Source organism: Rattus norvegicus, chromosome 9 (genome assembly GCF_021556685.1).
Source record: "Rattus norvegicus strain SHRSP/BbbUtx chromosome 9, alternate assembly SHRSP_T2T, whole genome shotgun sequence".
Classification (NCBI taxonomy): domain Eukaryota; kingdom Metazoa; phylum Chordata; class Mammalia; order Rodentia; family Muridae; genus Rattus; species Rattus norvegicus.
The window spans coordinates 42,825,653-42,852,526 of record NC_141542.1 but is presented as its reverse complement, the minus strand read 5'-3'; the positions used below and the strand labels follow the sequence as shown (position 1 = coordinate 42,852,526).

The window sequence follows — 26,874 nt, the reverse complement described above, 5'->3', positions numbered from 1 at the left end:
AATTTCTTAAGTGTTTGGGGGGTGAGCTTTGCTTTGTCACAGCTCTGACAGGTTACCATCTTTACTCTTCACAGACGGCTGACAAACTTATTCAGTGGCAGCCATAATTTAAGTATTCACCCGAAATTAGAGTGAGGTTTCAAACAAACTTTAATAAGCCCTGCACAGTGGCAAGTTACTCAAGTTTTTCATAAGTTCTTTCTTTGGAGGCGGAAGCTGGCTCGCTCTCAGGTTTCTGGTGGTTAAAATGAGTTAGATACAATGAGTGCTTTTTTATTGAAGGTGCTATTTTTTTCTTCTCTGAATTGCAAATTAATGAGATTTATAATATGAAGTTTATAAAATTCTAAGTTTAATGAATTCTAATGAGAAAAAAAAAGAATGTTTCATTGTAAAGCTGGCATCAACACTGAAAGGGAGAGAGCTATATGAAGAAACCCACATCATAATTCAAATGACTAAGGAAAGCAAAGGTTACAAGAAGAAAAATATTAATGTGAGAAAATTTTCTTTACACCCATCAGAAGACTCTAGAGGAAAAGATCTCTTGGCTCTAAAATTAGCTAATAGGTGGCTAGAGTCAGAGAAGGCAGACCTTGATCTCCTAGTACTTGAAGCCCAAGAATTTCTGTTTGAAGAACGCAACTCAAATAAGCTGTAAATTAACCTCTTTACCCATTCTAACACTCAATAACATGCGTGGCATTTTTTTTTGAATGGAACTAAAAAAGTTTTGTACAATGCGTACTGATCATACATTTCCCCTCCCCCAACTCCTCACAGTTCCTTTCCACGTGCCCGCCCACTCTTCTCTATGCATTCCTTTCCCTCTGTCTTCAAAACACAGACTCACAAACAAACACGTAAGCAAATAACAGGCAGTAATTGAGAACTAATGCAGAGACCCACTCTTAAACAGGGGAGAGCTTTGGGAGCAGTTAGTCTGAAATAGATTGCCTTCATCCCACCTTGTCCTCAGGGCTCAGGTACCTATGCTGAGCTGAGGCAGAAATCCAGTAAGAGCCAGGGGGTGTAATGACTCCCTGCAAACTGTGTCCTCCTGACTCTGCAGGATTAAGGCTCAAATGACCTCACTGTGGCCCCGGCTCAAGCCAGGAGGTGTCCCAGCACTGAGAACAGGGACATGGGCCAAGGCTCCCATCTCTGACCAAGAGACTACCTGTATTTCAAAGCCCCTTGCACAGGAAAGAGTTGTCTCTATCAATGGAATCTCACTGAATATATTAACCACCCTTCTGGGTGCACCATGCCCAGGAGTAGATAGCCAACAGAAACTGAACTCAGTGGTGGTTTTGTAGACATTTTCTCATATTGCTTTGGTTGTGCATTTCTGTGTCCCATTGGTCTCTTGCTTGTGTGTATTGGTTTCCAATTTTGTGGTGTGTGTGGATGGGGTATTTTGTTTTGTTTTGTTGTTGTTTATCTGTTTTGTTTTGTTTTGCCATGCTTAGTATTCTTGAGGTTGGTCAGAATTTCTCATGACTGCCTCTGCCTTGTGATGTGAGATACACACACACACACACACACACACACACATACACACACACACACACACACACACACACACACACATACATACAGGACATTTGTTTGCACATGATGGCGCAGAGGTTCCTAAGGCAAGGCTTCCTCCAGAGCTTTCTCTTTTAGGCTGTTCCTGTGCCTGATGACTGACCTCTATTCACTAATCACTCTCCACCATCAACACTCATCTGCCCTGGGGCTACTCCCACAGGGAAAGTATCTACAGATGCTCACAGGTTGTATGCTTGCACGGAACCACCATGGAACCAGCCTGGAGAACTGTTAACTCAGCCATTAGAAACAAAATGATCAACAATGACAGTATTTTAAGCATACTTCCTTGAGGAACTGTGTTATTATGTGTATATCCTCATCGTTAGGACTATTTATCTTCATGACGTGTCTTCATTTTAATGAGAAGAATTTGCTCTACTGTTAGATTGATAGTGACATAATTTATGTATTATAGTATGTAGGAATAAGTAGGAAAAAAAAAGATCCTAACAGGTTCCTATTTGACCAGTAAATGACATTCAGCTTTCTAAATTATTACTAAATTAAACTTCTTAGAAAAAAAAAAACCTTATGGATTGTCAACTCCTGTTTTACAAGTCGGGAGATAGGTTTTTACCAGCTATACAGAAACGAGGTGTCTCTACTTCAAGGTCATCCAATTGCTTAGCTGTATGGCACAGGCTGGAAGAGTCAGTTTTCTTGCTTGCATCATGAGCTGCCCCCTGTAAAAGAAACTCAGTGATTCATCACATCTGGCACTTTACAACAAGCGCTCCCTTAAAACTTGTCCATTCAGCACCTTAGCATCTCTCAGATAACAGCCTGGAGAATGGGGAAAGAATTGAAACTGAGTAACAACATACTAATTGGCAAACAATAGCCTTAAGTTTATATACTGAATGCGAGACCCCGACATTCAAATAGGTCAATTCATAAGAAATGTAGCTGCATTCTGCTTTCATTAGAGCATAGGGCATTAACAAAAACAAAACAAACAAACAAAAAACCAGAAAATGCACTCTTATTTGAGCATGTCCTGTATTAGGATGTGCTCATACTTGCATAAAGGTACCCACTGAAAATTCACCTTTCAATAGTCCAAGAGAGACTCATTCAGAAAACCGCTGCTCATTTGATTTGGCTGTCCTGATAGAGGGAATTACACAGCCATATTCAACTGGAAACTATTCACTGTCCCACTTGAGGATGTTAGGATGCCACTAAATCACCATCACTGTGAAATATCCTGTGTACGATCAGCAATTTTGTTGTGGGGGCGCCATCCTTCTTTTAACTAACAGCATGTGGGTTTTTTGGGGGGGGGGCTTTTTTGGGGTTTTGTCTTTTGTATTTGGGTAGAGGTTATTGCAATTTTCATTTTGTTTTGGGGTTTTGGGGGGATTTTTGTTTGATTGGTTTGGTGTTTCTTTATTTGTTTGTTTGATTGAGGGTAGCAATTTGTCAGGCCTTGGGATATCTTCTGAAGTTGCACTGAGGCCAAGGTCCAAGCCCATATAGGGAAGAACTTTAGCCTCAAGCCTAAAATAAATAAACTAATAGACCATAGATTTTTTTTCCCATGAAGCCTTGCTTATAGCAAACAAAGCAGTAGAGAAAAGACAGATGCCCTTGAATTATGCAAATCACAGAGGGCCATCATAGGCCACAGCCAATCTTTGAGGCCATTCTAAATTAACCCACGAAGAAAAAAGAAAAAAGAAATGTAAGGACAGATCAATTTAACCACTTGAAATCTTTCTTGTGGAACATGTTCTGATTAATGACATTCAATAAATGGAATTCCTGCCGAAATCAAGATCAAAGTATAATGTTAGAAGATTTAATTTCTTCTAACAGCTTATTAATGATTGGTCATCTTAGAATCACTGATGCTGAACCCATCAACACTGCTATCATGTCTCCTTGAAGCTAAGCCTGGGGTGAGCTTATGAACCTTTAAGTCAGTGTATAAAATGGGATATTGCTGTGGCCTAACCTGCTTCTTGCCTGGTGCTCATGCACAAATCCCAACACTGATTTCCTTGACCCTAGATGGAGTCCTTGGATTTGGCCATCACTAAGGAATCCCAATTTTTTCATGTCTCACTTTCTAAAATGTTGTGATTTTTTTTAATTCTATTTCATGTCATCGGCATACATGGTCCTTTCCACATAACTCAAAGCAAACCCTACATCCTTACCCATGATCTCTTGAGCTGCCCCAACTTTGTTCTCTCTCTGCTCAGCTTCCTGCTGCTCTGCCTAAGTCATTCCTACTTCTCTAGCATTTCCTCACACCCCGGGCATTACGGAAGACAGCCTTTGCTCTCATTAGAAATTTTACAGAAATCCCCGTGGCTTGTTTTTGTTAGCTGTTTACTCAGGCTTTTTCTGGACAACTCTTATGAAATAGCATGGCACATGCATACAAGCACACACACACACACACACACACACACACACACACACGCACACGCACGAGTGCACTGACTCATCCTTGACCTTGCTTCCAAAACTATTGTCCTTAGTATTTACTGCCCAAGCACTATATATTTCTTATTCATATTCATCCTACTTATTAATTTCCTTTTGCTACTTTGAAAGGTGTATATGTGTGTATATATCTATATTTAGAGAGAAAGAAATACAGACAGATGATAGATAGATAGATAGATAGAAATAACACACACACACACTCACACACATCTTCTCAGCCTTCACACACACAAAAGCTATAACCTCAAATATGACCTTCAACGTTCCTTATGTTCTGTTCCTCCTCATTTTCCTCTCCACTGTTTCATCTAAAGCAGTGCCTGTCACGAAGTCCGTGCTCATCAATTGTTTTTTGATATATGAAATTGATATTTCTTAACCCTCCTTTCTAGGGTCTCTTCTTCACATATCTTTAATACCATAAACAGTATGGTTATTTAGATTATATCGTCCTACAATGCTCAACAACAGCTTACTAGTGCATTTTATTTCTGCTTTTTAAACAAAATTCTTTTCTGATGAGGAAAGGATAATCTTATTTATTGCAAGCTTGAAATCTGATTTTTTATGTTTCTGAAATCCATGAATTATTCTGTAATGATTCCCTCAAAGCAGATTGATTTTGTGGAACCACTGCTTCTTGTAGCACTAGTGAGAAATCTGGAAAAGATGGTGTTTAAATGCATGTCCCAAACGTAACTCTCCTTAATGCAAATCAAGTATGGATTTATTAGAAACCATTAGTGGGATAAATGTTCTCCTATTATGTAAATCTGTGCCTTTAATCTGAGATGTGGAGAGTGAGTTGCTTTGTAGAATATCTAATCTGCAATTCTGTAATTAGGAGAGCAGGTGGTTAATCACAGGTGCTGTGACTTGCCCCTCATTGAAGGACACAAATAGCTAATTCTATGCATCCCAAGTCAGCCATGGGGCAGTTGTGTTGGGTACACAATTTTTAAATCTCCCAGGATGTTTAGTGCCTGAAGATGTCATAGAAGGTGTGTAGTTTTGGTTTCAAACTAATGCTTCACTTCAATGTATATTACACAGGTCGTGTGTGTGTGTATGTGTGTGTGTGTGTATGTGTGTGTGTGTGTATGTGTGTGTGTGTATGTGTGTGTGTGTGTCTGTGTGTGTAAGGGTGAGAGAGACAGAAACAGACAGAAAGAAACAGAGTCTAGAGACAGAAAACTGTGGTGTATGTCGCATTTGTATGGGATTTTTTTTTCTTAAAGAGGAAGAGGCCTTTTGATATAGTGTCATATTTTGCATCCAGGCTGACCTGGAACTCACAGTATCACCAAGGCCAGTCACAAAGCTGATGAAGTCCTCTTGCCCAGCCTTCTTTGTGCTAAAATTCACCACACTGGGCTTTAATCTTATTACGATGTTACCTGCAGTTTTTGGCTGAATATCTAAAAGTTGGCATAATAGGTAGGGGAATTGTGATTTTTTACATCTTTCACTGCTATATTATGGAGGGATTAAAATATGAGTGATCTATTTTATAGCAAGGTAGTAGGATTTGATACTAAATTGAAAAATAGTATCACATCCAAATATAACGACTCATCTTAACGACAATGAGTAAAAGCCCTTTGTATCTCTATGGTTAAGTGAGGAGCCTAAAATTGCTAAGGAAACTTGATTTAGCATCTCCCTTGTTTTGTATTAGCCACACCATAGTGCTGGGAAAAGATGACAGAACACGTTTAAGAGTTAAGCTTGGGGGTTGGGGATTTAGCTCCATGAGGTGTCTTCCACCATTCTAAAAACTAGATTTAAAATACAGAAAACTCAGGACTGGGGACATGACTCAGGAGTGGGGACATGACTCAGCAGTTAAGAGCGTTTATTGCGCCTCCAGGGCACTACAGTGTGATTCCCATCACCCATGCAGCGGGGCTCCCAACCACCAGTCACTCCACCTCCAGGGGATCAGACATCTTCTTCTGGCCTCCATAAATACTAAGCTTACATCCACAGTACACACACACACACACGCACACACGCACACACACACACCTAAAAATAAAATATCTAAAATATAGAGAAAACTGTAGACAGATTTTCAACTCTCAAATCTATTTCAAAGACAGGATATATTTAAAAAGACAGCAAACTGTGGGAGTTTAGAAGTCAACCCATGGTGAAAACAGCAAACTGCAGTGTTCTTTAAAGACACCTGCTTCCAAATACTTACCTTTGACATCCAGAGAATTCTACCACCATCACTGTCATTTCTCAAGCTAGTGTCTGTGGACCAACACAAGCAAAGGGAAGTTAGGCAGAAAAATCTAGAAGCATAGAAAAAGTTGAATGAAAGTGGATTATAACAAGGGATTGATATCTTAACCCTCAAAGTGTTGTTTTTATCTTTGAACAAGAACGGAAGTTGCTCAATGGAAGTATGTAAACAGGGTCTTGTTCTAAAGAAGAGTTAATTGAGTTTAATGTTGTAGACATTTATGAACATGAGGGATTTTGAATAGGATTAATAAGATTAATGCCATTTGACTCATCTCCCTCCCTGAGAACTGCCCTCCCCGCCCCCACCCCCAAAAGGTCAATCTTGCAATTTTGAAAGAATAACAAAATATTTACAATCAATAATTATAAATAATAAAATGGATTTATCATACTTTGGGTTAAGCCAAATGAACTCTAAGGATGTAGTAATGAACCTGATTACGGGAATCAAACATCACAACGCTCTCCCAACACTGCTTGCTCATTGTCACTATTAAAGGGCAATTAAAGTCGCTTAAGGGCGACTTCAACTTTTTATGTTGATAGTGATAATCTTGGACTGATAATCAACAATTAGAATAGGCAACATGATCTAACCCCTGGTTTTTAGGCTTTCACAAATGTCTTCTATTTTCCTACCAAAAGATTTTATTTTCAATGGCTTAGCATGATTTATGAGACCCTGGAGGACAGCCCTATCTCTCTCCCCAACTCTTGTCTTTCATGCCTCTATGTTGCCATTCCTGTAGCCACTCATGGTTCTCCTATCATCTTTATATATCTTTATCTATCCAGGTCCCAATGCCAAGAATAGCATCCTCCACACATATCAACTCTTCTCTTGGGCCAATTCTGGTCACAACTCCACTTCTTAACTTACAGTTCCAAAACACATGGTAATGGAAATTGTATTGTTGGCAGTTCCCTGCAGAGCATAGAACTAAAAGTCAGATGCTTGCCCAATTGATTTTCTATGCCAAGCACCGTGCCTAACTCCCAGCAGCTACTCATCACATGTTAAACTAAACTACACATATACCCCAGTCTGTACAATATCTTATCCATCTGCCCAAGCAGGTACTGGCTTTCAAATTGTTTACCACAGTCCTCGCTACTTTTCTAAGATAGCAGAGGCTTGTAAGTAGAGGATGATTAGCTTAAAAGTTTTTAAATTGCAGTCGCTTTGACACTTTAAAAGTGATAAACTCAGCGTAGAATATTAAAAACGCATTTCACCCACATCTGGTTATTGAAGTAGCAATGGGATGCACAACAGACTTTACCAGGATTCTACTGATTTATTAAGTGAGGTGTGAGAGCTAATTCTCACACGGCTAATAACCTAATATGAAAAATTGCCTCCTGTGGAAGGAGATGTCCAATGCATATAGTAAGAAGAGAGGAAAGAATAAACTGAGTGCCTGACACCTTGATAATACTGGCTTGTTAGACACATCTTCCAAGACAGTACCTACATTAACTGTACAAGACAACCATCTACACACTACTAGATGCCGCTGGGCAGGTTCTGTTTGTTTTCATCTTCCAAATTGGAAATAATAATCCACAATATTTTGTTTGCTTCCAGGAAAAACAAAGAAAGAGAATTCAGACCATTATGCCTCCAGATGCCTCAGCAAATACCTTTTGTTCTTTATCAAGATATATTACAATTTGTAGACACTAGCAAATTCAAGCCAACAGTAGTTTCAAAGGATTATTAGAGGCAGGGATCCACTGAGTAATTCTCAGAGCAGCAAACTCCCTCCTCTCCATTAATTCCAATCCATTATCCCACACTCTCTTCCAACACTGAAGCCAACAGAGATGCCAGGCACAGAAATTCTGTCACAAGGGATGCTCATTCATAGGCCAATCTGCTGCTGCAAGCACACTCCTTTCAACTGCATTTAGAAGATGTAACAGTTCCATATAATGAAGAAATCTGGCTGGGGTTTTTCTTGTTGTTCTGTTCTGTTTTGTTTTTCGTTTGGAAACTTCCACTAAAAGAAATGCAATGGTAATTATTTTAATAGTATTATTTCAATAGCATCTAAAGAAAATTGGCCCCTGTTACTAAAGTAGTTTCTATATATTCTCTTCTGCTTCTTGTAGTTTAATGAAAGTCATAAAATAAACATGAAAGAAATTATAAGTATAATAGTAACTTTGTTTTATATAGGCTTATTCGTTTAATTTAAAAATACTTGCTTGATAGGCTGAGAATGTAGCTCAGTGATAGTAATATTTGCCTAGTGCTTTAAGTCCTGAATAGAACAACAACAGCAATAATAATAATAATAATAATAATAATAATAATAATAATAGTAACAGTAATAATAGCCTATTCTTAATTTCTCCTCAAAATATTATAATTGTCTTTGATATTAATGAGAAGTTCTCTTCAATATAGATTATTACTCTGTGTGTAATCTACATAGTCATAATACATGGGCATAGTCCCTCACTTCCGATTAACAAGATAATTTCAGGAAATAAAAACGAAGTAGGAGAGAGTGATGAGAAAGGATTTTTGTTAGCATAGCAGCTGGGCTGAGAAGGTCTGATGTTAGACAGCATAGTCCCAGAAGGCCTCTGTGAGAGACAGATGAGATAGAGTGCTATAAAGAAAGGGACAGCAGGGGGTATAAGAACAGAGACTCTCCAGGATGGAACTTCCTTCACATATCAAAGAATACAAAGAAGCTCTGAGACAGGGACCTGTTAGGTGAGCAAGGAGTTAGTCAGGGGTCAGGTCATGCCGGATGTTTTGGCCATGGTAGGACATCTGGATAGTTTTCAAGTACACTGGGAAGGAGCATGTGACGTTTTCACTAATAGAGCTGGATGGCTTATTGGTTTAATTTTTTTTTAATGATCTCACCAATTACTGTTTGAAGACTGGGTTGTGGCGTCATCAAAATGACTAGAAAGGGGACTGATGATGTAGTTTGTTGGCAGAGTGCTTGCTTAGCAGGTGCCACAAATCTAGGGTTCTATTTCTCGCACTATACAAGCTAGGTGTAGTAGATAGAACTGATGGTCTATCATTTGGGACGTGGAGGAAGGAGGCTCAAAAGTCCAAAGTCACTAAACTAAACTAAAGCTCAAGGAAGGCGGGTGGGGATGAATCAAGCACATGTCATTACCAACCTATTAACTACCAACCTATTAACTCTCTTAGATGACCAGCTCTCCAGGAAGCTTAACTTTGCAGTTCAGCCAACACACCTGACTTCTTTCTGCTACAGAAAGGAGACCCCGCAGGAAGAGCTAAGCATCTACTTTCCATGTGGATAAGCTAGCTACTTTCAGTCCCTCTTCACTTTCCCACCTGTGAAGCTGTATTCTCAGTCTCTTGTCCGTAAGCAATCTTGATAATAAAATGACTGTGGCCTAGTTGTAATCAAGATTCCATGAGCAAATAAATATTCACGATACACCAAGAATTGCTCCTGCTCAGCTCTGTAACATACTAAAGTCATAAAAGAGTCAGATACTGGTACATAATTGTAGGAAATATCATGCTTATCCTGTTTGGAAGACCTGGATAAAATAGATGTATGGGGAGTTTTTGTGCTAAGAACACTTAAGAAAGCATTTAGAGTATCAGGAAGCATGAACTACGTCCAGCATTCCAAGAAATAACCTATGTTCTCTGAAGCACTGATGTTAGCGCCCTACCCAAAGCCATTTACTTTCCTTTTGAAAAATATAGAGCTCGCAGCTCACAATAAAACCCCCAGGAGCATGGGGGAACATGTGTATGTGTGTCAAAAGGAAAAGATAAATTAGTTGTCTGGTCTGAAAGGAAAGGAAGTGATTATGCTATTATGTCCTGAGTTTGGCCATTTGTCTATGAGGCATTGATGGTCAGATAGATGGCAGTCAACTGTGATAAAGTGAAGACAAATCTATGTGTACTTTAGAGTCCTACATCCTTTGAACTGCTAGATTGCTCAAGGATGGCTTACAATCTCCATATCAGGAAGACTTGTAAAGTGAGTTTTAAAGTAAATACTCTGTGTGAGTGTCTATGGACCAATGTTTTGTCCATTTCAGTAGAATCATCCTGATTTATACAGTCTCCCCAATCATCCAAACTCTTAATTACATCCATTTAGTGCACAGCTCCTGCTTTAAAGAGGTCTAAACCCTAGCAGTATTTGTGCTGGTGTTCTCATTTAGTGTTCGCTTCTGCAACTCCTCCCTACCACATCTACATAACCTGAAATTAGGGTTTTTTTTAAAAATGATTTGTTTCCTTCCCCATACCTGTGCAACAACTGCTGAAGTTCTTGGGGCACCAAATGAACCTTATTAAAGTCCACTAAGCTGTATTCTCAGTAACTTTTGATAATTGCTCCTTCTTTTTCTCATCTCTTATAGCTACGACTCTATAGAATCAAGCATGAGTAAATGGAGAGTGAGACAACACATATTACATTAAGTGTTAATTTTCTCACTCCCCGCTGAGGTTCACTTTTTAAAAAAAGGTAATTCAGAATGAGACTTCCACAGTCCTACAATCGATGTGAATAGATGGATTGCTCTAATTGAAAGACAAGCTGCTAAGAATTATACTTCATTAGAGTTAAATACAACCTCATAAAAACATAAAAAGATGAAGGAAAGCTACTTTGAATTTACATGATTGATAAACTGTCTTTATTACAGCTACTCATGTGAATGTTTGAGGGGAGGGTGTTCCTCCACCATCAGTCTTTCAATACTGTGGAAACTTTCTCCACGAGAAAGTTTCTTTTCATTTGCTTCCGCGCATCTCCTTCTCCTATACTTCAAAGTGAACCAAAGAGCACTTTCCAGAGTAAGCTTGTCTTCCTGCAGCTCCAAAGTGGAAAATCCAGTAATGCATACTATAATATCATTTGATTATAACAATTTTTCAATCTTTTTGAAGATCTGAATAAGGCCGAATTGAACTCCTAATTCTATACTTTTCTTATGGCATTACTCATCCTCTTTTATTTCTGCAGGGTTCACCACCCTCCTCTCTGTCTTCCAGTGTTATTCTCATGGGACTGAACACTGAGTATGACTCTCATCTAATGTGGGCCCTTCGTATTCCTAGCTAGAATAGAATGTAGAACTCACAGGTAACTGGGTCTCAGCTAACTCTAATGCATTCCTTCTCTATGTCCCCCAAATTCTTTCCAGAAATTTCCTAGCTTATTTTAAACTTACATATCCAAACAAGTCTTTCATGATTAACTAAGATTTAAGAAAAATGTGTGACCTTCACTTACAACCCATCTCTATTGTAACTGCCATTATCCTGTTCAAATAGGAACTGTAATTGACTTGCCTATCTGATTTTCTTACCCCAGTATTAGTTGTAATGGGTTATCCAAACAATACAGTCTAAAACTCTGTTATATGGATGCAAGATGAATAAAATATAAAATCAAATGTAAATACACTCGACTTCACATTTCTGGTGGGAGAGAGAAGTGACCACACAGACAATCCATGAATGATCATTTGTCAGGCATTCAGTAGACATTTACTAAGTAATTAAGAAGAAGAATTGATTGAAATAAGGCTTTTTTTCATAGATCATCAGTGTAATACTACTACTAATAATAATAATAATAATAACAACAACAACAACAACAACAAAAACAATTCCCTTAAACATTTCAGAGTCTCTGAAGGAACACCCATTCAGAGCCTGCCCCACAGGTGGCCCATACATATACAGCCACCCAATTGGACAAGATGGATGAAGCAAAGAAGTGCAGACCGACAGGAGCCGGATGTAGATCGCTCCTGAGAGACACAGCCAGAATACAGCAAATACAGAGGCGAATGCCAGCAGCAAACCACTGAACTGAGAATAGGTCCCCCGTTGAAGGAATCAGAGAAAGAACTGGAAGAGCTTGAAGGGGCTCGAGACCCCAAAAGTACAACAATGTCAAGCAACCAGAGCTTCCAGGGACTAAGCCACTACCTAAAGACTATACATGGACTGACCCTGGACTCTGACCTCATAGATAGCAATGAATATCCTAGTAAGAGCACCAGTGGAAGGGGAAGCCCTGGGTCCTGCTAAGACTGAACCCCCAGTGAACTAGACTATGGGGGGAGGGCGGCAATGGGGGGAGGGTTGGGAGGGGGACACCCATAAGGAAGGGGAGGGGGGAGGGGGATGTTTGCCCGGAAACCGGGAAAGGGAATAACACTTGAAATGTATATAAGAAATACTCAAGTTAATAAAAAAAAAAAAAACATTTCAGAGTCTCGTACCCTTAAATATTATGCTTTATACATTTTCTTTCCCTTGCATCAGTTGCTCCTCAGAATGTTTGTACATCCAATTTTCCATGTGGACATCCCTTCTTAGATATACTACACCTTAAAACCTTAGCATTTGGTACCCAAACTGTTGAACTCCTTGTCCCATTTGAAAAGCCTACAGTTTGTACAGTCTTCCCTATCTCTGGCCCAAGACGATGGCTTATTTTTTCTGTTATACCACAAATGATGTCTTGCTGTTACTAAAAGCAATTCTGACCAAAACGTATGCAAAATTTAATCATCTATTGTCACATCTATCCCTTCAGTGTAGCCCAGGATTTCATGGCTAATTGTGTATTGAAATAGGTTTGTAAATATTCTAATTGAATTTTCTGCCTCCACCATTCGCACACCATTCAATTCGCATTGAATTTCCAAGGTATCAGTCAAATGATCTATTGAGTTTGAAATTAAATCATGCTCTTCAACCTTCCATGATTCCCATTTCACTCACAGGAACTCCCTATCCCTTCTAATGGTTCAGAAGAACTTTGAGAACTTCCTTTGCCCTTTCTCTTCGTCTAACCTCATCTGCTACCTGGTCCTTATTAGACTCCACATACTCAAGTCACACACATTGTGATGTTTTTTGAACTTTGAAAGTACCCTCCCAGCAGGAATTTATACTTGCTCTGTAAATATCTACTCATAGCATTCTATCCATGCTACGAGTGACCTTTGTGCAAACCTTGTCTTTTACTGTTTCCTATTAGAACCTCTGTCAATATCAGTTTCTCTCCAATCTTCCACCATATTTAATGCTATTTTCTATTCTTTGAGAATAAGCATTTGTGGGTCTTATTGGCCATTAGATCACTTTGTGCTACTCTGAATCCCTGAGACCGGTTAATTACGATGAACAGGTATTTGTTGCTTCTAGTCTGAAAAACGAAAAGTTCAAGGTTTAGAGAAAGGTTTAAAAGGAAGCTATTCAAGACCTGCTTTTCAACCATCTCCTGATGGAAGAGGGAACCAGGAGAGCAGGCACAAGAGAGAAAAGGGGCCAAACTTCTACAAGCATTCAAAAATCAAATCCATTTTCATGTTAAGGAAACCACTTCCAAGATAATGACATGAATGCACCGATGAATTAGGCTCTCATGACCTAATTCTGTTGAAAGTTTTGCTTCACAAGATTACCACATTAAGGACTAAGTTTTCAACAGGACCATATTGGTAACACATCAAGCTGTGCAAGCTGTTTTCTCAGATCCATACAACATAAACTCTGGTGCAATGATTTATTTATTCATCTATCTAATTATTTATTTGTCTCTTTTTAGTTCACTCGTCTAGTGCTAAATTGGCACAATCTGGGAATTTTTGGGGGATACATAATGGATATTTCTTAATGAATGATGAACAGATATGTAGTGCAGCTTAATGTCATTATGTTTGAACCTAGTTGTGTGGAAGGATCTTCAGACTTCAGGGACCAGAGGCAATTGGTGAGACAACGTAGGTTTTTACATCACAGTGCCAAGGTCAAGGTGAGACTCATGCCAAGTCTGGCCTCCCCAGGTAGCCGTCATATGCTCTCAGGCCAACTGCTGTCATCTCTCTGAAACTAATGTCCTTGGGTGGTAATTGGGGATAGCAACAATCTTGTAGGTGTTAGTTAGGAAATTATCATATCGCTACAAAGTGGTTATGATGAAACTTGATGTGTAGTATGTAGCATCTCTCACTACTTTCATTAATAGTGAAGTATTCATAATTAATGTGATTTGAGTAGCTAAAAGGTGCTCAGTGGCTATTAGAATATTTTCAACTACAGAGAAAGCTGAGTAAACTGATTAGGATATAAAATCCTAAGGATGACTAGGACAGGATTAAACAAAGGTTTTTGTTTGCTATGGTTCCATTCCATTGTGTTAGGAGGAACTAATACTGCATTTGTCTTTATTTCTAATTTATTTTTGTTTTTGTTTTCATCCAAATGTGATATTTTATTATTTCATTTTATTTATAATATAATACAATAAATAACATTTATTATTTATACTACTCAGACGACATTCACTCATCACACCCTCTTAGTCCTCTCCCCTCCCTTTGCCACCCCTTCTAGCATCCTGCCCTCTCCTAGTCTCCTTCCACTTCTATTTTTCCTCCCTGTTGCTATCATGCTGTTTTTGAAGTTGTCATGGGGAGGGCCTTGTACACCAGGCTACAGATTTTAGATTATTCATCCTGTAAATGAATAGCTCTCAAACCTCAGATGCACCACAGTTATCCAGGAGCCTGGTTAAAACAACTAATCACTGATCCCAATTCCCAGAGGTTCTAATTTAGTAAATAAGAAATAGTTCTTCAGAATTTGTACATTAAAAGATTTCAGATTCATTATTCATAGCAGTTTTACCCTGTATCCCCAAATTTAATGACTTAGGAAAGCAAATGTTGATGCTCTCACAGGCTTTGTGCAGATTTTGTGATTCAAGAATCCTAGAATATGTGGCATTCATGATGTCAGTTTGGGCTTTGGTCTCAGAAGTTGGGAGGATGCACGTCTATCCCAAGGTGACTTGGGCTTACTGACAGGAGTGGGTTTCTCTGCAACTATTAGCCACAGTTCATTGATGATTAGGGACTAAAGATGACCTTAAGGCCCTTACTGGATACTTCCACAGAGCAACCTACAGTATAGCAGTTGGCTTCTTTCACAGTCCAACAAGCAAAGGAACATGTGGCCCCAAGGTGAAAGCCACAAATATTGTGTGCCTGCTTTTGAGGGTGACACCTCAGAATCCATCTGCTCCAAAGAAGTGCACTGCTTAAAAGACGTGAATTCTGAACTTTAATTCACATTCAGTGAAGTGGAGAGGCTTGGATAAGGGTGACCAGGATGTTGTTAGGAGGCTGAGGACGGTAATCTGAAAACTGTTGCTGCATATATTTCTAAGCACCTGGGTGAGACAGATGGATCTAGCATAGAAAGATGGACCATGCAGCCAATGCCAGTTAGGGAGGAAGCCATTGCAGTTATCTGAACGATACATTTTATATCTACCTAATTAATATTAGTTTATATTTATAAAATCACTACACTTTTTAATAAATATTCCAACCATTTAACCTCCAAATTTTCATTTAAGTCTCATCTAAGAATAAGACTACATTTTTGTTTACTGATCAACTGGTCCATTGATTTACTTACATGCATATGGTGTGTGTGTCTGGTGTGTATGTGAAGGGGTATGCCATGGTGCAGGTGTGGCATCCAGAGGACAAATTTCCAGAGTCAGGTCTCTCCACGTGGGTCCCAAGAGTGGAACTCTGATGATCAGGCTGAGCACTTTACCTCCTGAGCCAAGGAATGAATTATATGAAACTAACATTTAAGTTATATAAAACCTACATGGACTTAAATTTCATTCACGAATTCATTAAGCTCCTGCCCCTCAGACCACATTTCATGAAGTGACATGTAAATGAGTTTCGCTCAAAATGAGAATTCGCATGTGTGATTCACACCGGCAATCCCAGCACTAGTAAGGGTGGAAGAAGAGGTTTGCCACAAGTTCAAGGCCAGCTTGGGTTCCACACTATGTTCTGAACCAACCTTGGTGCCATAGGGAGAACTTACCTCAAAAATCCAAAGAATTAAAAAGGACAAGTAGATCAGGGTGGTACAGTCTCAGTTTTAAATGTTTGCCTTTGTAGGGGGACACATGGTATGCTGTGCTTTTCAAAAGCTTTTCAGTTTAGTTGAGATTGCAACATGAAGCTGTCTTCTTAGCTGAGAAGGGCAGTAAGTCTACTTGACCCCAGCATCCTTCCCACCCTTTCTCTCATAGTTGGTGACATCTGGTTCCAACAACAGGTTTAATAGTTCTTTGCTACTGTACCAGGAAGCAGGTTAGCTTTTCCAAGTGGGGATTCTGTTCCTTTGGCCTGTGTGTTTGTCTGAAGTCAGTGCACTGGCCTCAACCTGTTCTTACCTCCCAGGTATTGATTTCGGCTGACATTTAGTTCAACATGTTATCAATTCTCTTAATCATCTCACAGAGAGAGAAGCAGGCAGAGGTGCCCTAACTATTACCCAGCACATCAGCCCATGACAGCTCCAGGTCATCCATTCCCTAGACAGGAGCTCAAGTGAAAATAACTGTTTTCTTTACCAGGACTTCAGCCACAGCCACGACAACAAAGAAGCTAGCTTGTGCACTCAGAAGCGTGTCAAATGCCCGACTCTCGCTTTAATCAAGCAACTTCATTTCTGTTGAAACCAAGCACCCTGTCATTCTAATGTTTCCATAGAGTAAATGATGTAGGCTTAGGAAAGTACAAGTGGATATGATTTTGAAAAGGTTAAATACTCTTTACAAGACCAGCGAATGAAGCCATACAAACCCAGGGAGTTTCTTTCTGCTGAAACATGTTCAGCCTAGTTTTACAAATGCTAATCATTTCAACTACAGAATCACAGGTAGAACAAACTGCTTTAGAAAGAACAGAAGCTCCGGTGAAATGGAGCAGGAGTCTGGAACAGACCTCAGGCTAGACCAAGAAGCTAACTGAAATGTAAACATTGTGTGCCTCTTACAAACAAACAAAAAAAATCCCCCCAAGCTTTGCCCTTCTACACTTGATCTTAGCCAAAAGGCCGAGAAGCGATAGCTTTGCCCTTCTATATAGCAGTGAAATACCAAATGAAACACACACACACACACACACACACACACACACACACACACACACACACACACCAGCTAATTTTAATATGCCTTGGCTAGCTCAATGGTTGGGCACTTCTAAACCTCCCCACGGCTAGCAGACACTCCCCTCTGGTATTCCCGAGACAATGTCTTTAAAAATCTATATTTCATCTCTGCTACCCGAGACCCAATTGGGAATTGGCAGAGTCTGCTTCCCTATCATGGCAATTCATACTCTCTCTCTCTCTCTCTCTCTCTCTCTCTCTCTCTCTCTCTCTCTCTCTCGGTCCCTCTCTCTCGGTCCCTTGCTCATTGCCCAGCCATTGGCTATATAGGAATGATTCATTATCAATCAACTGTGGGAAGGGACCCTCAGGTCTGGAATTGCGGCTTTTTGGAGCTGAAGTAAGACGAAACATTAGAACCAAATCCCAACACTGCTAAATTGAAAATGATTAAGCAGCCAATATTTCTTGTCATGGTTTTGTGAAGAGAGTTCACAGACCATTTGCAAAGTGGATTCTCCTTGGAAACCCTGTAGAGTTACATCCAACACAATCATCAGGCTTTACCTTACTGGGACCATCTCTAGTTTTAACCATGGCTTTCGCTGAAATTCCAAAGTCATTATTTCCAGGTATCTAATGAGACATCTCTCAGGTACAGCCTTATGATCCTGTAGTGTTCACCACTGGAGAAAATGAGAGAAACATCAAAATCATCTCTCTTGAGAGGTCTTGGGAGGCAGGGCTTGTGCAATGCATTTTGGTGTCCTCAGCAATTTTCCTAGTGTCAGAAGGAACCCCCTTCTCACCTCTGCTTTCTATCCCCTTTGATGGTAATTTCCTTGGGCATCTCTGTGTTTATCAATTCTGATCAAGGCAAGGGCTGCTCATGAGAAGGAACTGTGGCTCCATTCTCTTTATTGCCCCTGAACCTATCAGAGTTCCAGGCACCCCACCCCACCCCCACAAAACTTGTTTGATTTCTGCATAATCAAACAGAAGAGAAAAGCAAGGCAGAACAGGACAGATCAACTCATTGTGCACATTTCTTTCCTGTCAAGGAAAAGAAAAGCAGCAAAAAGAGCCAAGCAAAAGTGTGAAGGGTCAGAGGCCAGCGGGTGCTGTCACCTTTCCAAACACTGAAGGGATTCCCCGCAGAACCTAAGAAGATGCAGCTATTACCTTGGGGCTTGTGTACTTTAGGTTCTTCTAGGATTCTTCCTTGACGTTAGACAAGCATAGGACCAGTCTAGACAGCTAGATAGGCATGTTTATTATCAAGAAAAGTAAGTATTCAGACATCCTAGAAGGTGTTTTACCTACCTTTCTATTATGACAAAACACCATGACCTAGGCAACTTGCAAAATGTAAAAGCAATTAATTTGGGGCTCACGGTTCCTGAGGGTTAGAGTCCATTGACATCATGGTAGCAGGCAGGCAGGCCAGGCACTAGACCAGCAGCTGAGAGTTTACATTTTAATACACACACATGAGGCAGAGGGGCCAAGCGAGGATGGTATGAACTTTTGAAACCTCAAAGCTCACCCTCACAGACACAACTCCTCCATCAAGGTCATGCCTCCTAGTCCTTCTCAAACAGTTCCACCAGTGGGAAATCAAACATTTAAATGTATGAGCCTCTGGGACCCATTCTCTTGCAAACTACCACAAAACAAACAAATAAGTACATAAAAATAAGGGGTATTCTATGAAGCGAATACTTTCAGGTAGGACACGTAAGATGATAGAAAGGCAAGACATAGACTCTGAAGTATGGAAGCATTGATTTAAGGAAAAGGTATGGCACTTACATGATTATAATTAACGTAGCAATCTTTCATTCATTTTCCTCTGTTAGTCTCACTTCTCTGTGGGCACTGCTATTCCTAGCAGCTATCACCATGGCTAGCTGAGGATATGTATTCAGTGAGTCCTAGAAAAATGAGGGAGTCATTCTACCACTGGGGTACACTCTCCTCACCCCACATACTTTGCCCCATCCCTCAGGCCTTTATTCTGTCTGAACTGTGTGCCAAGTCTTCTTATTTCTCATTCCAAATTTTTCCCTACCAGTTTCCTTTCACTTTTACTATAGACACTTTAGAAAGTCAATCATGATCCGATTTAAAATCCTCAATTGCATCCAGAATAACTGAGGGAGGGTTGTCGTTCATTTTGAGACATAGATCCTTTTTAAAACCAGATGAAAACTGAAGCACTTTGCCACTTACACACTTTCTATCCACAATAGTGCAAACTTCCATTTCTATGCATTCCCGAGTTTTGGAACCTGACCTCAAGAAGTGCAGGGGTGAGGAAATCCAAACATTTAACTTCGAGATACCTAGCACTTCTCTATTGTCTTCTGGTCCTTTCACTTCTACAGCAGACACTTCTCAGCCTTCAGTTTATGCAAAAGCCAGATACTGTTAGGTCACCTTTCCAGACACACCATGTATCTTCCTCGGGTTAATTGTCTCTTCTGACAACCCAAAGATCTTGGGGCATCTTAATCACCTTTCAAAATCAAGTACATTCTGCCTTTTGCCTTAAGTACTTACAAAAATCATCCTTATCCCCTTTGGCTGGTTCTAGATTTTTCCATATAACTTTGTGGTTGCCGTTTCTTTTCGTTGTCTTTCTAAATAACATTCATTTTTTTTTACTTATTTATTCTAAAGATTAGATATTATTAAATTTCTTTTATAGATAACAAGACTGAAGCAGGAGAATTTTCAATAGCATACGTTGAGAACTGACACTGAAAACAGGTTTTACGGCGTGTTGTTTTTGTCGTTGTTGCTTAATGAATTGAACAACGCAGATAAAAATAATAGATGATTTATGAAATGGTGCTTATGAGAGCAACTATTTTAGAGCACTGCAACCTTCTAATGTGTTTCTGGCATGTGCACTACATCATTATTTGAATTCACTACATTTCAAGAACAAAGGCACTACATTACAATGTTTAAAAGGGAGGAATGAGACCCCCTCGTCCATACGCTAACATTAGGGAACCTGGCTGTGCAATCTAAGCATAGGATCACTTCTTAGATGAGGCTTATGTGGGAGATGATGACAATGGTAAGAGCTCAGCGGACGTGTGCCTTGAAGGATGCTAGCACTTTGGTACAGGCATGCTATCTGAGGAAGACCTGAAAACATGATACTCTGTGAGGCTCAATCCAGTACAATATCCTCACTACAAACCACGGAAGATGTACCCTTGTAGTCATGTCATCTCACTCTTTGTTTAGAGATCTTGATATTGGTGTGTTTAGGAGTGGTATCGTGCAGAATCAGTGCTATGGGACTGAAAACTTAACTCCCCTCCAAAAAAAATGCTGTTCACTTCTATAGGCACCAAGAGACACAGTGATGAATGTAGAAGGAACCAAGGTGACCAAGGTGACACTGTGAGCAAACATTAAATACTGGACTTTCATCATTTCTGCCAATATCTATACTTCTCCATCTTCTGTATGAAAACAATCTCATGATTACACTTATGCTGACTACAGAAAGCCACCACCTTTAGGGAGAACAGCAGATTCCTCATCATGATTGGATCCCTGGTCACTGTTTGATATAGTTGATTTTTTAAATCTGCTTTTTATTTAATAAATATTTTTGTTTTGTTATATGCATTCTAGCAACTGAATTACATTCATTTTTCAGTGTGTGTGTGTGTGTGTGTGTGTGTGTGTGTGTGTGTGTGTGCATCTTTTTCCCTGCCCATGTACTTTTATTTGAAAAACATCAAAGCCCACTCAAAAACATAGGAGGAGGATGCTGAAGAGTTTATTTATTCGTAGCACAGAGAACAAACCATTCATTTCTTTGGATATATGAGAGAATATTTTAATATTTTCAACATATCAATGCACTTTTTCTAAATAAGAACAAGGAAATCAATGAAGAAAGGAGACATGATGATATGTTGAAGCCACCTAGACACAGACACATACTGTTCAAGGTTTGGAGAACTTCCCCAATATTTCTATTTTTTTTTTTTTTTGGAGCTGGGGACCAAATCCAGGCCTTGCGCTTGCTAGGCAAGCGCTCTACCACTGAGCTAAATCCCCAACCCCTCTATTTTTAAAGTATATAGCCCAAACTCTCATTAGCTGTCGTGTTTCTGTTGCCTGTTTTAAGTAAGACCAGCTCCTTGGTATTTTCCTGCTTGCATACCTTTATGGTTTTCCCCAATTCACATGCATAATGTCCCTAAGTTTGCTTTACCAAAACATGTCATTATGATTACATTCAATTTGTGCTTTTATGAGACCACTGGGGTAATAATTTCATGTTCTTATTTCATGGGAAGAGATAGGACAGCCTTTTGTTTTGTACCATCGCTAGTGGTGTCAACTTAAATTTTTCTATTTCTTTTAAAAGACATTCAGTTGTGGGTAGAAGCTTAAAACTAACTCAGATTTGTAATGTACCCTGATGATTTATTCATTTCAATACATGGATACATTGTGTAACTTTTAAATCAAGTTAAACAAATTTCCTCATACGCTTATTCTCTTCTTCATTGTGAAAAATAATCAAATCCTTTCTTTTGGCTCTTTGAGATATACAATACAACTGTTGCCGGTAGACAGCCTTTTGTCCCATATTGCACCAGAATGTATTACTCATAACTCTGAGTGTCCATTCATCAACCTTCCCCAATTCTCTACAGACCCTCCCTCTCCAGGTTCAGATAACCACCCTTTTACTCTCAACTTCCATCAAAACAAAATATATGTCATCTGAGTGAGATCATGACATTACTCACCCTCTGTGTCTGTCTTGTTTCAATGAACATGATCTCCAGTTCTACACATATTGTAAAGGATGGAAGTCCATTCTTATAGTGGCTGTGTGCATTCCACTGCCAGTGTATCCTGGGTTTTCCTCATCTATTCGTCTGATGCTGAACTCACTCTAAGTTCTTCCTACTTCTTAGCTCTTGTAAGTGTTCATTAAGAAAACGGGATTTCAGTTGTTAAAACGCAAATTTCAACTCTTTCGATCATGTCGAATAATAAGGTTGGTAGAACAGGAAGTTCAACTGTGGTTGTTGTTATTGGGGTTTAAGGATTCTCTATTCTCTGTCCTACAATGTCTGCTAATTTATACTCTGTGGAAAGATTCCTTTTCTGCCACACCTTGATTAGTACTATAGTCTGTCTTTCTGATAAAGCTTTGCCCTTCTAAGACAAACCAGTTTCTATCTGTGCTTTTGATTTTCATTTTTCTAATGACTAGCAATGTGGAAAATTTTAAATACACCTGTTGGCATAGTCTTCTGTCAGGAAATATATAGATTTATTGCCCATTTTTTAAATTTTCATGATTTTGTAATTTGCTATTGAATTTTTAAAAGTTATTTTTAGTATGTTGGATCAGAAATGGTGGTTAGATGTGGTACATTGAATTAAAATTTTGATTTGATGCTATTTTGTTCCTTTAAGAACGTATTGTATATGTTCTGTATTGTAATGAATTTTTACTTAAATGTTAATGTTGGGTGAGTTGCAAGCCTGACTTCTTTCTTCCTGAGCTCTAGAGTAGCTCACTGCTCAAACAGCCACTCTGTACAGAGATCAAGTTGAGCATATCTGTTTCTTTACATGTTTGCAAATCAAGAAATGGATCATTGTGTCTAGAGAGAGAAGGTGGCTACTGAGTCAAATCAGATTTCAGAAGACCAGTGTGACGATTATGAACTTTATTCTGTATTTGGTAAGAAGCCATTGAAAATTTTAGGACATGAAGTGACATAATTAGTGTGTAGTTTTAGAAAGGAGAAGTTTCAAAAGGAAAATGTCAGGTTTCCAAGAAGCAAAGCCTTTCCCTAAGTCTGGTCACTTTAATTCTACTACGTATTCTTAATTAGTTGAACTCAGGGGGTTGGGTTTTGTTTTATTTCCCTCTTATATCAATTAGAAATAATATCTTCTTGAATGTAAAAATAATGATTCTTCAGATATATTTGGAAGTATAAGAAGAGAAGGGGCATGTGCCATAATTTTGGAAGTCCAAAAAAAAAAAATCCAAGACATCGGATTTTCTCTCTTGAAATGTACAGACACCACATCACAGAAACGGCTGGCCAGCTTTGGTCTGAATAAGCCTAGGACCTAGTCTAACTAATAAAGATCATCCTGATGGTGTCAGGCACAGCAGAACTAGAATGATTGGGTTATTCTTCTCAGGATTCTCAATGGGTTTTCCCCAACCGTGAGCTACTTCCAGCATCCCTAAGAAGGGAAAGAGCTAGATAGGTAACTGGCTTGGGAGTGCAGCGAGTGCAATGCCAAAGTCACAGATGTGAAGAGATTATACATCCCTAGGATGTGAAGGCAGATTTGCAGAATTATAGATGGGAAACATATTTAGGAATGTCTTCCTATACAGGAATTCCTATAAGTTTCATAACATAATATTTGTTATGAAATTAGGAATTATGTTTCAGGACATTAAGAAACATACATTATCTATTTTGAGCTACTAAATTCTTGCAGGATCTAGAATCCAACAAGTAATGAGTGAGTATTGTTTAATTAACAAGATATTATTGCAATTTCTTAAGTAGACAAAGACAAGGTAAATAGGTTTAATTCTGAAAGTTAGAAAGCAGTAGTCACCTAGGACTATTGGTTAGTCTTACACATGGCATTAAGAGCAGAATAATTCTAGGATAGGACAATGAATCTATGATGACGCAACAAATAGATCTACAGGAAAAACTAATGTAGAGGCATGCTAATGACCATGCAGTTTCATCATGAGGATGATGACAAGCCAATAATATCTGTGAATGGTATAGCATACTCATGACTATAAATGATCTCAGAAGTTGGAGGTAGAGCCAAGATGATTACACATTTGATGCATGCATGGATAATATAGCAAGCTGAACATCAGTCAAGACACTGTCCCAAACCAAAAGCAAATAAATAAATACAGGAAGAAAGAAAGGAAAAGTATTCTTTGACAAACCAGATTTATAAATCACACACACAGAAAGAGAGAGGGAGAGAGAGAAAGAGGATTATTTTTTCCATAGAATAAGAGCTTTTTATTAGTCTGTCTTACTAGTTGAGGCTCATATAATATAGTTATTTTAATGTTTAATTTCAATGTAAATCAAAGCAGGTATGAGGGCACATGCCCTTAATTACAGAACTCCTTTAATCCCAGCACTCAGGAAGAAGGTAAGTCTCTGTGAGTTCAAGGCCTGTCCATTCAATATGACAGTTTCCAGGACAACCAGGGCTACACAAAGGGACCATGTCAAAAAAAAAAAGTCTTCTGTTAAATTCCTATAAATAATGTTACAGAATTATTTGCATCACACTTGAGAAGTTATTGGCCAAGAGTCACTGGAAGTTTATGCAAGACAGAACAGACTTCCTCTATTACCACTACTATCCCAACTAGAGACAAATACACCCTAAAAAGGAATGAGAGATGATAGGAGGAAAGTACTTCAGCTTGATGGAGATGCTGTGTAATAGGTATATGCTTATTACAAATCAACATCTTCCTCTGGTTGCTAGAAACACAGCTTATTTTAAAGCTCATAGCCCATATATAGCAAATACATAGGCATTTATGGTAAATTATGTACTCAAAATAGTAAAATTTGCTTACTTACTTGTACTAGTTACTTTTCCTGTTGCTATAGCAACATGTCCTAAACAAGCAATGTAGGAAGATAGGTTTTATTTCAGTTCCAGGCTATAGTCTATCATGACTGCAAAGTTCTGAAGTTGGGGGTTAGAAGCATCTGGTAATATTGTGCTCATAAGTAGAAAGCAGAAGATGACAAATACTTGTGTCCAGCTCACTTTCTCCTTTTCATACGATCCAAGATTCTAGTCCAGGGAATGGTGCCACCCACAGTGGACATATTTTCTCACCTCAGTTAATCTAATCAGGATAACCCCCATGAGAGTGCCCAGAGTCCTGTCTCCTAGGTGATTCTAGATCTCATTGACTTTACAATTGAAATTAACTATTACATTGCCCTTATATTCTGTCTACTTTGTTTGCATTTATTTCATACATATCAATGCTATAAATTATCTCCTAATGCTTTAGTTATAAGCTGTGTTATAAAATCAATAAATCAGAAATTTTGAGTATGGTGAAACCTGTTGAGGATAGTGCTTCTTGTACCTTAAAGGTAAGCATAAGCTTCAGAACAAAGACTAAAAGAAGAAAGAAGAATATTCTATAATTACTGGTTTGTCATTTAAGTGCTGGGAGAAATTCAAGCTTTACAAATATTGCAGCTCATGGACTTTTTTCCTGGCAAGAAAGTGATGATACTGTACAACATGACCTTGTTCACATTCTCACAGGCCTCTGTTCAGTCCTTACAGCCTTCAGATACTTAGCCAGCAAAATGTCACAAAGCTGGGAAGTGGCCAGAAGGCCCTTTGGTGCACTCTTGGGCCACAATAATGCTACTAGGAAGTCAACTCAAGAGGTCTATTCAGTATTTTGGAGGCACTACTAATTCTGATCACCATTGATGAGGGAGGTTCATCCTAAGGATAAGTTTGAGATGGATTTTGTTTATTCTTGCTCTTGAGGGACTCCAGAATATGGAAATGTCAGGAACATTTTACTGGTATTTTAGGCTGAATTGCTTAGAGATACTCAGAAGTAATTTTCTAAATTATTATAACATGGCCAGAGAGGAGACTTCGGGCTCCAACTGTTCCAGCTCAAGTGAATGTTGAAAATAAAGCATTTGTTAAAAAGACCCCAGATGTGCACTCTTCAAATGGTGCAGATTCTTAACAACATACCTTTGGCACTCACAGGAAGTGCTCCCTTCATGCCACACAAACAGTATTTCAGGAGACACAAAAGACCTCTGGGCAACCTGTTCTGTCTCGAGAACTCACTGTAATTTCTCAGCCTTCCTGCTTGGATTCGGCCTGAATAGGTCTACCTGCCTCATTTGTTTCGTACCATAGCACTATCCACTGGTAATTTGTTTAACTTCTATCAAAGCCAAGTGGTTTGGGGGATATAGAAAGATCCTGAAGTGTCATTTCTGCCCTAGAAAGAAATCATGAAGTTGATCAAGCTCTTCAGAACGTGCAGGCCCTTCTCTGTAACACGAAGCAAAGGTTGCTCCACGCCCTGTAAGCACACAGGGGAAACTGTGTTGTGTTGGAGAACGGCAAGTGATGGCTTCCTATTGGGAAGATGCCATTGTAAGAGATGGGAGCAAAACCTTGAAAAGGGAGACGGGATGAGGGATGCAGTTGTGGAGTTAGAGCATGACAGCTGCCAGCAATTCAGTTTCTTAAAGGTACAGGAAATCTAAGTAGAATGCACACATGAAGGCGTATATTAGAAGCCTTTCTCTCAGTGCTGTCCAGTTGAAAAAAGAAATAGTAAGTGACCATAATTTGTAATCTTCTAGTCACCATTTTAAAAAGTGAAAAGAAAAACAATACATTTAATTGTTCCAACATACCTCATTACGGCAAATACATTATCATCAAAACAGGTAATCATTTTAAAAGTTATTTAAGATCGATTTATTTACACCTTCTTT

The 26,874-nt window shown here is 39.0% G+C and overlaps 1 protein-coding gene and 1 pseudogene across 5 annotated transcripts in view; one reads left to right on the top strand and one right to left on the bottom strand.

The window, feature by feature from the left end:
• Adgrb3 (adhesion G protein-coupled receptor B3) overlaps positions 1-26,874 on the top strand; it is a 726,584-nt gene that overhangs the window by 474,073 nt on the left and 225,637 nt on the right.
• LOC120094962 (U2 spliceosomal RNA) lies at positions 17,105-17,248 on the bottom strand (annotated as a pseudogene).